Genomic DNA, 18101 nt, shown 5'->3' with positions numbered 1-18101 from the left:
AAAAGCCCAGTCCTTTGTGCTGCGCCGACGACAAAGAGAGGCTTTTTTGTTCCTTTATTTCTTACGAAGTTCCTTATAACTTTAGTCGGTTAGCCCTGGTAACACCGAGGTTCAATCCCCGTGCATACGCCTGCTTTCACGGGGTTAGGCTGGATGACCCCTGTGGGTCCCTTCAAACATTATGATTCTGTGCCAACTTATTTCAGCATAGGTCTCCAGGAAGGCAGCTCACGATATGAGAATAATAAAGCACAGTGAGGTAAAATAATCAGAATTAGCGAAGGCGGCAGTTGTCCCTTCAGCTGCGCCCTTAACCTGGACAGGGATAACCCAGCTACTGTCTATGCTCTGGTAACCTCAAGGTTAAATTACCGCACATAGTGCTGCCTCTGAAGACGGTTCGGAATTCAGCTGCCGGGTTGCTCACCAGAGCAAGACAGTTTGAGCATATTGCACCGATCCTGGTCCGACTCACTGGCTGCAAATTAGTTTCCGGGCCCAATTCAAAGTGCTGGTTTTGACCTATTAAGCCTTAAATGGCACAGGACTGCAATACCTCAAGGACTGCCACTTTCCATATGAACGTACCCAGACCCTGAGATCACCTTCTGAGGCCCTTATTTGTGTTCCTCCTCCTCAAGAGGTTTGGAGGGTGACAACACAAGAACTGGCCTTCTCTGCAGTGGCTCCCTGTCTGTGGAATGCTCTCCCCAGGGAAGTTCTCCTGGCACCTTCATTGACTGACACCCAATGGCCTTTTAAAATGTGTTGGGGAGGGAGGGGGATTATTGTTTTTTTTTATTTTTGCTTATTTTGTGTTTTTATATTTTGGTTTAACTTGAAACTGCCCTAAGACCTATGAGTATAGGGCAGTATACAAATTTAATAAATGGTAATTATTATTATACAGGGTGATGTACAGACTGTTACCTGTGTGTGTTTGTATGCAACAGGCTAAGCAACCTGTTTTAACTATTGGAGCCAGAACATAAGAACACCAGTGTTTGCTGCATTATTTTTTTCCTTTTCTGCAGGTTTGGTACCTGCTAGAAGACTGAGAATGGAGCACAGAGACAGGATCTAGACATATCTCCAAGTTTTGGAATTGACCTCTGTTCAACTCATAATACAGTATTGCTCTCATTATTGAGAACCATTTCAGGCCTGGTTTGGGCAGTGAAATGATGTCTTTTATTGGGAAAGGGACAGTGGAAGTATGACCTTGTTAATTTTCCTGGGATCTCTCAGCAACATTTGATACAGCTGACCATGATATTCTCCTGAATTGGCTCTGTGGTGTGGGAGCGAAGGGTACAGTGTTTAGGTGGTTCTGCTTCTGCTTATAGGACTACTTTCAGAGAGTAGTAGTAGAGGACTTCCTGGCCTCATGGTAAGTATGCTGTGGAGGCCCTCAGGGTTTATTCTGCCCCTATACTCTTTATCATGCATATGAAGCTGCTGGAAGCAGTTTGCAGAAAGTTTAGAAGAGTGAGGTGCCATCAGTATGTTGATGACATTCAGCTGCATTTCTCCATATAATTTGAGTCAGGTGAAGCTCTTCAGGTTCTTGTTCAGTTCCTGGGGGTAATACTGGTAGGATGAAAGCCAAAAAGCTGAAGCTGAATCCCAACAAGAAAGAGATTCTGTGGACTGGTGGATCCTAGGTCCAGAAAATAGGAATATGGCCTTTTCTGGAGATACTCCCCCTGAAGGTTAAGGTATGTAGTCTGGGAATACTTCTCAATTCCACTTTGTTGCTGGAGGCCCAAGTGACCTTGGCATGCAGTGCCCATTTCTAATTATGGTTATCTTGCCAGTTCCGGCTTTCTTGCAGGAGGACAGCCTGGCCAATGTGAGCCAGTAACATAGTAACCTTCCATTTAAACTATTGTAATGAATTCTGTGTGGGGCTGCCCTTGAAAATACCGGTAGTTCATAGATTGCAGCTAGTATGAATACAGCTGCTACAGAGTCCTGATGGGTCTGATGTATTTGAAAGAAACATGTGATATACTTGTAAGTTCTGCACTGACTACTTGGTTTTCTGCTGGGCCCAATTCAAGACAATGCTTTTGACATATAAAGCCTTGAGCAATTTAGGACTGTTACCTGAAGGAGTTCCTCTTCCTATTCTCTCCTGCCCATTCTTTGAAATTGCCTGGATAGGCCCTCTTAGTAATACTATCAGGTGTGGAGGACTATGGGTCAGGGACCCAATGGAGAGCTTTCTCAGCAGTAGCACCCCAGTTATGAAATCCCCCTCAAGCTTTGGCTGGCTTTGGCTACCCTATCTGTCTTTCAGTACCAGATAAAAAATATTCCTTTTCAGAACAGTACTGTAGGAGTGGCATATGTAGTGCAGCTTTTCCTGAAGTGGATTCTGTTTTATCTTTGATTGCTTTGTGTTTTGTATGTATTATAGTGTTGTAATCTGCTCTGGACTTTGATGAAAGGTGATCTTTATTATTATAAGTTTATTTATATAATTATTATATTTGTGACCGACTCAAATCATAGGGCACCTTTAAAACTAATTTATCATGGTATGAGCTTTTAAGTTAGGGACTGGCAGGGTTCCAAAGAGTGTGTGGTAGAGGCAAGGAACCAGAGATTTATGGTGTGTGATGCCACCCACAAGGCAGGAGCCAGGGGAGGAAGGGAAGTCAGGGTAGTCCGAGGCAGAGGAAAGTAGAAAGGATGTGGTGAAGGAAGGGGCGGTTCAGGCGAGGGACCCCACCTTCCCCCGCCCTACTCTCTCATAGAACCAGGAATGGCTTGGAAAGGGAAGCCCAGTGAAGTCTCAGGTTGAAGGCATGCAACCCGTCAGAGGAGGGTCATGACATTTTATAGGCAAGAGCCTATTTGATGCATGAAGTGGACACAATTGGTATATACATGTTACATAGATTTCACGCTGTATATGTTGCACATTATCTACTTATCAAAGATGGAGGCAAGCAAGTAGTCAAGCCAGTGGCTCGGTAGAAGTTAGGCAGTGTTACTAGTGGTTTCTGAGCAGCTTTGACTACACTAGCTTGATCTTTCTCAGAATGAGGAGCCTGGCCAGAGTTTGCACTCAAGGGACGCGGGTGGCGCTGTGGGTTAAACCACAGAGCCTAGGGCTTGCCGATCAGAAGGTTAGCAGTTCAAATCCCTCAACGGGGTGAGCTCCTGTTGCTCGGTCCCTGCTCCAGCCAACCTGGCAGTTCAAAAGCACGAAGCGCAAGTAAATAAATAGGTACCGCTCTGGCGGGCAGGTAAACGGTGTTTCCATGCGCTGCTCTGGTTCGCCAGAAGCAGCTTAGTCATGCTGGCTACATGACCCAGAACCTGTACGCCGGCTCCCTCAGCCAATAAAGCAAATTGAGCACCGCAACCCCAGAGTCGTCCGCAACTGGACCTAATGGTCAGGGGGCCCTTTACCTTTAATAAAAGGCCAGATGGGATTCTACTGGTTCTTTGTGTTCCCATTTCCCAGTTGGGATATTTTGTGCCACAGAGCTAAAGCTGGCAAACTAGCCAAGCCCTCTGTAGGCTTCCTAGTGGCATGGAGCTCTGTGACCAGTCCTCAGTTTGGCATTCCCACACAACTTCTCAAAGTATGAGAAAATTCCAGGGTACCAGTTATCAGGGACAGTTTCTGTTGTGGCAAGAGCACAGTGGGGAGAATTCCTTCTGTAATAAAGTATGTATATACAAATATACAGGTTGAGAAGATTGCAATCATGTGGTACTAGCCCTATAGTATCTGTCCCTAAAACCATACCACACCATTGCAGTTCCCTATGTATTGAAAAATGTGAATAAAATAAAATAAAATTCCTGGTTGCCTACAAAGTGCTGTTGCCCCTCGAACAGATATTCTCAGGCAGTTGCTTACCTAGATAGTATATATGCTGTCCTTTATTTATTTAACATAATTTATATACTGTTTAATCACCAAAATATTAAAGAGGCTTACATCCATATTCATAGAATCATAGAGTTGGAATGGACCCTGAGGGTCATCTAGTCCAACCCCCTGCAATGCAGGAATATGACAATATGTCATTTTTGATACAGTCATACCTTGTGTTTGTTTGCTTCATGATACAGTTTTTCAGGTTACGTCCCACGGCAACCCGGAAGTACCGGAAAGGATTACTTCCGGGTTTCGCCGCATGCACAAACGCACAAAATGACATCACACACATGCACAGACGTTCTGCTTATGTTGCGAACGGGACTCCGGAACGGATGCCATTCGCAACCAGAGGTACCACTGTATATGGTTTCTAGGCCTTTTAAGCAAGACACATTTTACTTTGGCCAACCAGCCTCACTTTTTCTACAACTTTGAACAGTTAACCCTCCAATTAACTGTATGTATCATTCTCTCTTGTCACATCTCTTTTATACAGTAACACAGGCCCTCTGAGCAATGATCATGTCATGCTTGTGTTTTGTGCAGTGCTAATTGCTGGTTGTATATCGGTGTTAGATGGTAGTAAAGGGAGGAATCCAAACCCAATAACTGAAATAGGCAAATATCTGGCTGCTGAAGTCTCAGCTCATCCAGAGATACAGTGCCATAAGTTCTCCATTCTGGCTCAGCTGCGGCTCAACCGAAGCCAGAGAGTTTCCTGAAAAAGGGATGAGGCAAGGGGAGACTTACCTCTATTCAAACGCGATTTAGCTGGTTTGCAAGACCCAGCAACCCAGTGGAAGCTACACTGGCAGAAAGGATGGTGGAAGTTGAACTTTATTTTAGAGGCTTGTTTTCCCGCTGCCAAGCCTGAGCTGGTCCAGCCAGCAGTAGCCCTGCTTCTGAATGGAGTTTGGAATAGTGGTCAATTACAGAGCATAGATTCTCCTAGCCGCTTAAAATGGGCATCTTTGGGACTTCCCTCTAGTTTGAATGCATACATAATACAAGTAAAGCAATAGGAAAGTTTGCAGTGCCAGTGGGTAATTTTAGTTGTTTCAGACAACCTGTCAGAACAAGTTCTTTTTTTAAATAGGGTTGGAAGCCTCTGCTATCTTCAGATAATTTGCTAATAGCTTTCTGCTCCCTTAAGCAAAATGACACATGTATAGGGAAACTTTGAGTCAGTTTGACTCTACTCATGGTAGTCAGTGAGTCGTCTCATTTATACCGTAATTAAGGAACTGGTTCGTGTCTATCTGAGCATACTTTATATTGCACAACTATTCTGAAATTACTTTGGTGGAGATTTTGTATTTATTAGAATTCCATCTGAAAATATATGTGGTTTTAATTAACTGAGGCTGAAGCCACACCCAAAGCATCTGTTTCTTGGCATCTCCTCCAACACCACCCTTATCTGGTCCCTTTGGTATGTGAAGAATTAGATGGCTTGCCCAAATTATGAAACAAATGACAATACCAGAGCTAGAAAAATACTCAGGAGGAAAAAGGTCTCCTGTGCAAAATGTTAAAGGCAATAAGAAGATATATAGCAGATGGGATGAAATAAAATGGCATGTTACCATACTCAGTTGAAACAACTACATACATGCACATTTGATTTCTCTAAAATAACTTATTTCAAAATAGTTTATGGGCAAGTATGGATCCAGTATATTCCCTTTATCAGATTATTCTCACCTAAGTATCATGAGATACTTACTTTAGCTGAGAGTGGAAAGAGGAAAAGCTAAATTCCACTGAAAACAAATTTGTTTATAACCGAAAGTGTCTAATTTTAAAAGCTTATTACAATATTAGGGGCTGCTCCCTTGCTTGCTTTTATTACCCAGTGCCTCTGGGCCACCCTCCCAACCTCCCTGCCACACTAACCTCTTAGACCAGGTAACCTTTTTGGCCACCCTGTAGGCCAACTTTGACAGTTGGGTGGGACAACCCACCTGTCAGTCATATGATTTACTTATAATTACATTGATATCCCATCTTTCCTCCAAAGAGCTCAAGGTGGCCCGCATGGTTCTCCCTCTCCCCATTTTATCTTCACAACAACCCTGTGAGGTAGATTAGACCAAGACACAGTAACTGCCCAAGGTCCCCTAGTCAGCATCATGGGGGGGGGGATTTGAACCCTGGTCTCCCAGCTCAAAGGCCAACATCCTAACTCAGTGGTCACCAACCATTTGGACCTGTGGGCACCACAACCCTTTATGTTGACTCTGATAGAATGTCTGTCTCAAGCCTAATTTCATCAGGGAACCCTGTGAGCACCAGAGAAGGTCTGTGTGGGCACATGTGCACCTGAAGCTGCCATATTGGTGACCCATGTTTTAACTACTGCAGTGAAAGTGCCAGGCCTTACTCCAGCAGGGGGAGTAAGGTGGCGGGAGCACCTTTTCTCTAGGCTTCAAGGGTGCTTTATGCTTTTAATTTGTTCTCTGGCCCCTTCAATGGCAACTTAATAGATGAGTCGAGAGGCCTTCGCCATGAGACAAGGGGGGAAAACAGAAGTAAAGAGAAATGATTATTCCTTAACAGTATGCCATTGCTCACCCCAGAGGTCTTCTTGAACCAGAGACATGCCACCTCCTTACCCAAACAGCTAAATTCTCTCTGGCCTCACAACCATTCCCGATCATTTCCTCACCTCATCAGAGCCAATCTTATCCATATCCAGGGCACTGGGCCAGTAAAAAAAAGGGATGCTATTCTTCCAGTCCAGGGCATCCTCTTTGCCCTTTCAACGGCACCGCCAAAAATTGAAATGGGTTGCAGGGTCTTCATCACTGCACTAAACTTGGGGCACCTGGGTCCTCCACGTTTGACAAAAATCTGCCATTAGCAACTTACGGAGAGCGCAGGAAGGAATTAGACCCACTGAGAATGTGACTGTGAAAGGTGCTTATGCTTGACTCAGAAAGAACAGGAGGCAAATAAAAGATTTTGAGGAGTATCACATGGCTAATGGGAGAAGCAGTGTTAGAAAGTCAGATATACCAACTAGGTGCCAAATGACTCCTTAAACCAGGCTTACAGTCGCTAAAACGGCATGCCTAGTTGCCATTTTTAGGCCAGAAGTCTCAGAAGTCATATTTTTCAATACAAATCTTTGGTTCCTGAAATTCATTCTGATTGTACAGATAAAATTTAACAGAAAGTATTGTACAGGATGTGCTGCTAGTTTGTGAAAACAGTTGAGATCCAAGGATCCGCAGGCATGCACCACCACCATCCTGGTGCCAGGGCATCCTCACTTGGTTGATTTGATTGGCATCCTATGCCCCTTTAAAATGTTTTGGGAGGGTATTGGGTTGTTGTTTTTATTTTGGTTTTGTACTTTGTAGTTTTATATTCTGATTTTATCCTGAGACCTGCAGGTTTAGGGTGGTATATAAATTCAGTTAATAATAAGAATAATTCACTTGGTCGCAAGTCATCCAACGGGATTGTGTCACAATGGGGCACACGCCACTGTTACTTAGCAACCTTGCAGAACAATGTGCATTGTTCCTCTTAATATTAGGGTTTTGTTTTTTACAAAATAGCTTTCAGTGAATTAAGCTTTTCTTTATTCATATTTATTTGTTAGAATTCTAGACCACCCTTTACCCAGTGGATCCCATTGTAGTGTTCAATCATTTTCTTTTAAAAAAAATGCAATGTAATAATATCCTTCAAACAAAAATAAGACTGAGAGGCAACAAAAATACAAAACTATTGAAGCAGAAGAGACTACACAAAATCCCTGGGCAAAAAAGCATTTTGTACTCTTATATACAGATTGTGTATCCACCAGAACTGTTAGGTATTCCATATTTGTTTTACTAAACACGTGTGTTTCTCCTCCCTGAAGAATTCTGGGAGTTATATTTGTCAGAGTGCTGAGGACACTGCTACATGTTTCCGTTTTCCCTTCACAGAATTGTATTTCCTAGGATGCTCTGATATGAGGAAATCACTCTTAAATCAGTTAAAAATCTGCAGTGATGAGCCCAGGGATCAAAATCTCTGCTCAAATGTCCTAATAAAAAAGGTGAGAGTACCCTGAATAATTGCGTCTTCCCATTCAACATACACATTGTCATTTGGGGCTCCAACTTTCCTTGTTTGCTTTATTTTTTCAAAAGTAGGTTGGCTTTTTATTTTACCAAAAGTAATGTGTGGTGGCTAATATTAGTCATACTCTGAGTAGACTCATTGAAATCAGTGTGGGTCTACTCTGAATATGACTACCACTAGGCATCATCTTGTTTTCATTTGCTTAATAATAATAATAATAATAATAATTTATTATTTGTACCCCGCCCATCTGGCTGGGTTTCCCCAGCCACTCTGGGCGGCTTCCAACAAAGATGAAAAATAAACTAAAATGTCACATATTAAAAATTTCACTGAACAGTTGGGTGCTTCTCCTGAGGTATTGCACACTCTGTGGTAAAAAGGAAGTCTATCACCTTGCCTCAGTTACTGATTAATGCAAAATATAAAGCAAGCAAGCAACTATTTTTCCTGTATAAGCTAACTCTCCATTTCCACTGCCCTTTCCTAAAATTCTTTTTACTGTGAGAAATGGCCGCTAGATTCATGTGTTTTTAGTACAGACAATTTTCTGTTACAGAAATTAAAAACTAGCAATGCAACCATGTGGATGACGCATATTTTGATCCTACCCTCACCTACTGCTGAATGGAATTCTGTGTTTTGTCAGTGACAGAATCGATATAGATTCTCTAGGCATTCAAATCAGCACAAGGCAGACTTTTAAGTGGATTTTTCAGGGTCGGAATCAAAGTCTCAACGCTGCTATCACAGCAGCAGAATATGCTCAAATTGACCACATGATGTTCTTTCTTCTTAAGTACTGTAGATTTAAGCTCTGCTGTTTACTGTATACTTTCAGTATGTTGAGTGTTTAGTAGTAGCTCCTTAGGATGTCGTGAGTCACCTCCCCTGCTCTTCTTTGGAAACGCACATAGAGATTTTGCTGCTTGACAACAGCATAATTTAAAACATTTGGACTGAGAGAAAATCTACTTTTTTTAAAAAAAAAGCTCTTTAGAAGCATTACATAACCATTTTTTGAAAACATTTTAGCTCATAAGAGCTTATAGCTCAGTTGTTGCTTTTTAAAATAGTTTAATGCAAAGACATCGCTTCGTAACAGACCCTCAACCATAACTACATCTGGTGGGGAATCCATTTTCAATCTTCCACACAAAGACAATGCTGTGCAATTTTTAAAAACATGCACTGTCACTCATTTCCCATTATCCATCAGTAGATTGACTGTAACTGAAAAGCTCTGCTTTTTCAGTGTCTCTATGAAAATGGGTTTAGTTCATTTGGGAGTTGGGGAATCAATTGATTATGGCCTCAGTTGTTTTTTTTTGTCTTGTATTGGAATGTCTGGCAGTGGTACACCGAAATGGATCAAATTATATAGAAATCTTTGGAATCTTTTTACTGCTGCTATTATGAATGTATTGTACTAAGGACTGCGGCCACCACTGTTTCCTTTGCTTACCAACTCTGCTTACCCTCCCCTTGCAAACCACTACAATCTCTTTACACCTCACCAGCCCCTTCCCTTTACACCCCATCATCACCCCCTTGCTCCTTGCATTCAAGGAGAATGGTTGCAGTTTCAGACCCTCCAAGCGTCCCTATTTTCCAGGGACTTCCCTGATTTAGAGAAGCCCTCCCAGTTTCTGATTGGATCCTGGAATGTCCCACTTTTCCTTAGGATGTCCCTATTTTCAATGGAGAAATGTTGGAGGGTATGGAGTTATCCGACCCCCAAGCCATCTGAAGGAAGTCATGTACAGGGAAGGTTTTTTTTAATGTTAAATGTTTTATTATGTTTTTATATAAGTTGGAAGCTGCCCGGCGTGGCTGGAGCAACCCAGTAAGATGTGTGGGGTATAAATAGTAAAATTATTTTTATGGAATGGGATGTCCCTATTTTCATCAGAGAAAAGTTGGAGGGTATGCAGTTTGAGGGAGCTGTAAGGGGGGCATGAGCTGTAAGAGGGTTTGGCAAGGTTAACGGAAGTCTGGGTTTAGCAGCAGGCTCACCTGGGCCATCCACTATCCGCGCTACTTGGCTGTGCTGCCTGCTTACCAGTCCATCTTGACTGCTTGCCTGGACTGCCTGCATGCCTGCCTGTTTACCTGGGCTGCCTGCTTGCCCCTTTCTACATGCCCCCACTCCTCACCATCTAATGTTGCTTTTCTGTTATGCTGTAGTTTGTAGCACCACCTGTTGGCAGCCCTGCAAACTGCAGCCTGACAACATCCCTACAGTTTCATTAAATACAGTGGTGCCTCACAAGACGAAATTAATCCGTTCCGCGAGTCTCTTCGTCTTGCGGTTTTTTCGTCTTGCGAAGCACGGCTATTAGCGGCTATTAGCGGCTATTAGCAGCTTTAAGAAAAAGGAAATAAACTCGCAAGAACTCGCAAGACATTTCGTCTTGCAAAGCAAGCCCATAGGGAAATTCGTCTTGCGGAACGACTCAAAAAACGGAAAACCCTTTCGTCTAGCAAGTTTTTCGTCTTGCGAGGCATTCGTCTTGCGGGGCACCACTGTATTGCTTTCTATTTTATATGGATTAGAATGGTTTTAAATGCTGTAAGACACTGTGGGAAGATAATTGTGCTGCGGATAGTTGTTCATACATTTATTAAATAAATAAAACCATCCATTGTAGGTTTCATTTGATGCATTAAAAGTGGGTGGGGTTTTATTAAAATTTACAGCCTGCCTTCTCACAAGCTCTCAGTAATAAGTTTGTTTTACTCGGAAGGGTTGAGGGAGCAAAATATGTTAAATGAGAATTCTTGGAAACATAGATCATTGGTCCATCTGGATTACTATTTTCGACACTGACTGCCATCAGCTCTCCAGGGTTTCAGGCATGGGTCCTTTTCACAGTTTGAACCAGGGACTGTTTGCATGTAAAACATGTACTGAACTCAAGCATTTGTTGTTGTTGTTGTTAGTCGTGTCTGACTCTTCGTGACCCCATGGACCAGAGCACGCCAGGCACCTCTGTCCTCCACTACCTCCCGCAGTTTGGTCAAACTGATGCTGGTAACCTCGAAAACACTATCCAACCATCTCGTCCTCTGTCGCCCCCTTCTCCTTGTGCCCTCCATCTTTCCCAGCATCAGTGTCTTCTCCAGGCAGTCTTCTCTTCTCATGAGGTGGCCAAAGTATTGGAGCCTCAGCTTCACGATCTGTCCTTCCAGTGAGCACTCAGGGCTGATTTCCTTAAGAATGGAGAGGTTTGATCTTCTTGCAGTCCATGGGACTCTCAAGAGTCTTCTCCAGCACCATAATTCAAAAGCATAAATTCTTTGGCGATCAGCCTTCTTTATGGTCCAGCTCTCACTTCCATACATCACTACTGGGAAAACCATAGCTTTAACAATACAGACCTTTGTTGGCAAGGTGATGTCTCTGCTTTTTAAGACGCTGTCTAGGTTTAGAGCTGCTAAAAACATAGCAGGGAAGTGCTGTTGAGATATTAAGCTTGAATAGGAAATATCCAGCTGTGTAAGAGGCACGGTGCTTCCTGCACTGATGCTGTCCCCAACACCCCCTTTTGTTTCAGCCCTACGTTCTCTGTTCTTCAAATCATAGAATTGTAGAGTTGGAAGGGATCCAAAGAGTCATCTAGTCCAAACCCCTGCAATGCAGGAAATTCAGCTAAAGCATCCATGACAGATGGCCATCCAACCTCTGCTGAAAAATCTCAGAAGAAGGAGAGTCCACAACCTCCCAAGGGAGACTGTTCCACTGTTGAACAGCTCTTACTGTCAGAAAGTTCTTCCTCACATTGAGTCAGAATATCCTTTCTTGGAGCTTGAAGCCATTGGTTTGAGTCCTAACTTGCAGAGCAGGAGAAAACAAGCTTGCTCCATCTTTCATGTTACAGCCCTTGAGATATTTGAAGATGGCTATCCTATCTCTTCTCAGTCTCTTCGAGGCTAAACATATCCAACTCCTTCAACCGTTCCTCATAAGGCCTTCTTGACCTTCCCATGTTGAGTGCAATTGGAACCCTGATAAAGTAGCATCTCTAGTTGTGCAGAGGTGTTCAAATGAAAATGGACAGAACCCCCCTTCAGACCGTCTTTGATCAGCAAGGCTAAAGACAGGTGTGGGGAGGTGTGGGCATGGGCTTGGTGTATGCTGCCATAGGCCTCCTAGTTATTAGTAGATCTCTGTCCCCACACTATGTCTGAAGAAGACTAGAGCTACCCTGACATTGCAAACAATGCCTTCTGCAATATCTAAGTGAGATTTCAATGGCTTGGCTAAAGGATGAGGGAGTACAGATTGGCTTCTGTTCTTAGAAGCTTTGCAATGTATGTCTCCATCTGTTTTGATAAAAAAGGTAGTAAAATAAGTTCCATCTTGATGCTTTCAGATCTCTCAATTGTGCATAGAGTAATTGATTTTAGAGCTTTGGCTCCCTTATGTTTGGTACAAAAAATGAGGCCAATTTTCTAAGACGTCTAGGAGGTGTATGGTATTTAGAAGTAACAGATGAATAGCTCTGCCAGGCTCCTTTATTTAAAGAGCTATAATTATATAGGAGCAGAAATTTTGATTTGAAAGCAGCTCAAAATGATGATTAACCTCAAAAAGCATAGCACAGTTGCTACCTTGGCCAAACCCTGGAGGCTGGTCAAAATGTTATTACTGTTTTCTTCTGTTATTTGGTCTTCTTCCCAGAACTACGTAGGACAGTTTTTATGTTGGCACATTCTGTTTCCGTGTTGTTCCATCATACTTTCCCCCCTATACTTTCTGTGAATTAGTAACTAAATACTATTGATGGTGGGTTATTTGGAGGTTGTTTTTTTGGTTTTTTTGCTCCTGGTGAGTTTGCAAATTATTTTGTGTTCCTTAATCAATATTAATCTCCAGTTAATCAGAAATGGAGAGTATTGATCATGCTAGCATACCCCAGGAAATCTAACCCATTTTGAATCATAAAGTTAACCACGTCAGCTTTACCATTGGCATCAGAGTGACAAAGAGCCACAGCCAGCTCCATCCCATGTCTATCTGCAGCTTTTTCTGCCGCAGGAAAGAGCTGGGAACCTGGGCTGCATTGCCAACTGCCAGGGATCAGAAGAGACTGGCACAAATACCAACATAGCCCTCATTTTATGTTGTACATTTGTATGTAGATTAATTGTAAGCTGCATATTGGGAGCCAACGTCAGCTGAAGTGTGTGGGTGGCATAAATATAAGCCACATCATTTTGAGGGGAACAGGATACAGGGAGGCAGGAAAAACAGGCAAGCTGAAGGCCACCTTGTCTATGCTGATTAACCCTTCTGATGGGAAAAGGGGTGCAATCAGGGTGGCTCTCTGTAGAGCTCCTCTGCTCATGCTGGGTGCCTTCTGGATCAAGCTGAGGAGGTGTGGCAATATCTGCTCCAATGCCACTGCAAGCTCCTCTTCCAAAGCTGCATGCTTCCCAGCTAAGCGATGGGGTAGCGGAGGCATTGATTGTTTCCTCGTAGCCACCTGTAAAGAATCTCTAAGGGCCCCTCCAGACTCTGTTCTGCAACGTGACATTGATCCAATAATAGTTCCTTAGTGGTGGATTTACATTGCTTTATTCTATTTTTTTTTATTACTGCATTTGTATCATACCCTTTTATCCAAGGAGCTCATTTAATTCCCTCTTCCTCATTTAATTCCCACAAAAGCCCTGTGGGGTCATTTCGGATGAAAGGCAGTGGGTGGCCCAAGGTCACCCAGTTGCTTTGCAATGCTTACTCAATGTCACCACGTATAGGATTAGTATAGGATATATCTAATCTCATATACAAAAAATACTTAACTCTAACTAACACATGAAGGGGTTAAGACCATAGAGTAAGCTGTCCTGCCTGGCTTAGCTAGATCATACCCCCTAACCTTGGGAGGAAGAGCTAGCAAACCCTTTGTTCTCCCACTTTCCACTATTCTTTTTCACCATGTGACACCTACCAGTAAGGCTATTGAAGCTGGATGCTCCAAGCCACCTTTCTGTTTCTATACATATAATTTAGAAGCATTTACCATTTTGAAACTAAATTGTACTGCTTGTCTTTTCTTTCTGCTGTATGGGAAAGTACATGAATCAACTCTTTGCAGAATTTGTAAGTAAAACATTTTTAACTTGTCAAACATGTGGTCTCTTTCTATGCTAAGGGAAGTGGGGAGCTTTGGAAGCAACATAGAAGGGAATATTTTAAAGGTCTAGCAGCCTATGATTCTACGCTTTATTTTGCTATTTTAAATATCTGCTGGGGCTCTCTCACCAAAAAATACTTGCCCCAAATTTGGATCTAGGCACCCAGGACATTCTCCTTTTATTGTATCAAATATTTCCCTTTAACCAAAATATTAAAAACCAACAATTGCTATCTGGAGGGGGGCACTCTTGTGCTATAGTGCAACAAGCGTGAGACAAAAACAAACTATTAACACTTGCAAAATACGGGGTTTCAGCAGGAAGTTACAGGACACAAAACTCATTGGAAACGAAGCAGTATATCCACCATGGAACTTGCAGGAGCGAAGAGTGTTGAAAGTGGGATCACGTATAACTGCATATAACTGCCCCAATACCATCATGAACACAAATCATCATAAATACACAATAAACAGAATGTCTGGAGGGGCCCAAAGTGTTGATAGGAGCAAAGAGAAAGGGTAAAAAAGGGGGGTCCTCTTTAGTTTGACTTCTGTCTGTGCCACCACAATTCTCCGCAGATAGGACCTCAGTACTATTCAAAATGTAAGCACATTTCTTCAGGAAAGAACCGCGGCTGTGATCAGGATACTGAAAACTTCTGCACTGTTCTGAGACCTTGTGAAAACATTTTAGAAGTGTTTCTCTCCTGCCAGCGGCAAAACATCTTTACTGCCTTACATAACCCTTTGACAAAATAGGTTTTTTTTTTACTTGTGTGAACCGGACCATCGAATTTGTGATGATGAAGTTCAGAAAGCTAATGAGAAACGAGGCTTAATTGCGATGTGGTGGGTTTGTCATCATCTTATGGCTAAGGGAGTGGGGGCGGAATCTCTTAATTCCTCCTATCATGTTCTGCATATAGGCTGACTATTTTAGAGGGGAATACAGAAATTCCAGAGACCTGCAGCAAAAGAGTTGGCTGATTGGTTTAAATTAATGTATGAAAGCCAACCCACCTTCACTGCTGCTTCTCACTTCTTGACCTCTTAAGCGTTGCCAGGTAACAGAGCTGCAGTGACTGGAAGCCAGAGTTAGCAGGCAAGTACGGCAGCCATGCCAGGGTCTGGACAAATTCTGTACCGAGCCATCCTAGTTTCATGGTTCATACTGTGCCCCTCCTGATGCTTCATTTATAGCACTATAGTTTTCTATGTTCCAGGGTGGTCACACTTTTTCTGTCCACACCAGTGACGGGATACATTCAGATTGCATGGTCTCCTTCCATCAACCAGTAAGCGATCATGTTATGAGCATGCACACAGGTCACCAGTCACCCTTTTGTGTGTATGTGTTTGGTATATAACTCCTGGTATTCCAAAATTAGGTGGCAGGAACTACCGTATTTTTCACTCGACAAGACGCACCTAGTTTTTGGAGGAGGAAAACAAGAAAACAAATATTCTGAATCTCAGAAGCCAGAACAGCAAGAGGGATCACTGCGCAGTGAAAGCAGCGATCTCTCTTGCTTTTCTGGCTTCTGTGATAGCTGTGCAGCCTGCATTCACTCCATAAGACGCACGCACATTTCCCCTTACTTTTTAGAAGGGAAAAGGTGAGTCTTATAGAGCAAAAAATACGGTACTTGAGTTCACTGTGTCGGTGAGCTGTCCACACATTTGAGAGACTGCAGTGACAGGCTTCTGTCAAGAGACACGCAGAAATGCCATGAAACCGAAGTCACTTAACATTCCCCACCCCCACCACACACAAAAGTGGGAAAGTGTGCAAAACTTTGCACACCATGAAAATATTGCGGAACCGTATTTCAGAAATGTTGGGATTTGTGCGATAAAAGAAAAAGTGAATTGAAGGCAATATTGCAGAATAGCAATGGAATGATAATCACTTGTATTGCTAGAAGATGCAGATGGTTGACAGTGGATTCTCCTACAATAGTACTGGTATGTTTCATCTGAGGCATCTACATATTACAGGTAATACAGGGCCAGATGGGTCACTTGCCTCATACAGAACAATAGTGCAATGTTCTTAAAACTAAATAGAAGACAAAGAGATTTAGCAACTCAACCCATTTCACCGTGTTGTTCTGACACTGCAGTAATTTTTAAATAAGTAGCCCTCACCGTAATTAAAACGCCTCTTGCTACAGCTTTCATGGCTGGCTCAAGTTTAGATTTAGTCAAATGGATGATTAGAGCGGTGACATTTGATTCATTTTAATGAATTTTTCTACATGAGCTGTTAGTTCTGGAGGGCGAAATATTTATTCATTGAGAACCATCCACAGGCAGACACACACACACACACACACACACACACACACACACACACACGGAAGACAGGGAAGTGTGCAGTACTTTCCATTGCTTATACTTAACCTTACACCATCCTATAATCAAAAGTTATCCCTACGGAGTTAAATGGGGCTTACTATTCAGTAAGTGGCAGCCTTAGACTAGGGCATTGGGGCTGGGATTGTGCAAGCAGAATATGGGAAAATATATTTTGAGGAGCTATCTGAAATGAGAGAGTTGACTTTACTTAGAGATATTCTGCAAGACAGCTCCAGCAGTATATGACATTAGGAGAGAAAGGATGGAATTGTTTGAGGGTGCAGAAGTCTCGATGGCTGAATGGAACTGGAAGGTCACAGGCAAGCATGTGCTAGGATAGAAGATCAGGGGCCCACCTGGTCCAGTATAACCTGCTGTCAGTGCCCAATTAGATTCCTACTGGAAGCACACAAGGACATGAGCACTATAGCGCTGCTTCTGTTAATGGAGGAAATATTACTGGCGCACTTCCCCCCATCTGTTATGGAACTCCCATAAAACATGTGGTTCTCCACTTTGGCCACATTTAAGCACAAAAAGTAGAAACCTTCCTATCTGCCCAGGCCTTTGGGATGCAAGCAACTTTTTTTTTTTTATGAGGCTATAATTTTTGCTCTCTACTACTGTTGCCTTGTACATTTTACTGTGTGGTGCTGCTTACCTGCAATATTGTATTGTTAGCAGCTCCACACTCCCATTCCGAGGAAGAATGGGGTAAAACTGCAAGGAAAGAAATATTTCCTGGAAGACCACACAGGTTTACCACCTTTAGGCTGAAGTTGTTAGGAATGGCTGTAGATCTGCAGCCTAGTAACGCAGCACAGAGACCTTGTACGGTGGACACTTGGGTGGTGAACGTGATCTGTGCGGGAGGCACGTTCGCAACCCACAGTGCCACATCTGCACACACGCGGGTCATGATTTGGCACTTCCGCGCATGTTCCAAAACCCGGAAGTAACCCATTCCGGTACTTCCGGGTTCGACGCTGTGCGCAACCCAAAAATGCACAACCTGAAGCGTCTGTAACCCAAGGTATGACTGTAGGTATTTGTTTTTAAGGTGAGAGAGAGGGCCTCAAGATGATCTAATATCAAATTAAAAATTAAATACAGGATCCCAGCTGTGCTGAAAATATGTAATTCCATGAATCATAGAATTGTAGAGTATTACAGAACTGTAGAGGGACATGGGTGGCGCTGTGGGTTAAAGCCTCAGCGCCTAGGACTTGCCGATCGAAAGGTCGGCGGTTCGAATCCCCGCAGCGGAGTGCGCTCCCATCGTTTGGTCCCAGCGCCTGCCAACCTAGCAGTTCGAAAGCACCTTCGGGTACAAGTAGATAAATAGGGACCGCTTACCAGCGGGAAGGTAAACGGCGTTCCGTGTGCTGCGCTGGCTCGCCAGATGCAGCTTGTCACACTGGCCACGTGACCCGGAAGTGTCTGTGGACAGCGCTGGCTCCCGGCCTATAGAGTGAGATGAGCGCACAACCCTAGAGTCTGGCAAGACTGGCCCATACGGGCAGGGGTACCTTTACCTTTACAGAACTGTAGAAGGAGCAGATCGCTGTTCAGGGTTCGGCGTCTCTGCTTTCCGTTTCAAGCCTAGTTCTCAG

The sequence above is a fragment of the Podarcis muralis genome, chromosome 4 (genome assembly GCF_964188315.1).
Source record: "Podarcis muralis chromosome 4, rPodMur119.hap1.1, whole genome shotgun sequence".
In the NCBI taxonomy this organism is placed as follows: domain Eukaryota; kingdom Metazoa; phylum Chordata; class Lepidosauria; order Squamata; family Lacertidae; genus Podarcis; species Podarcis muralis.
This window is presented reverse-complemented; position numbering follows the sequence as displayed.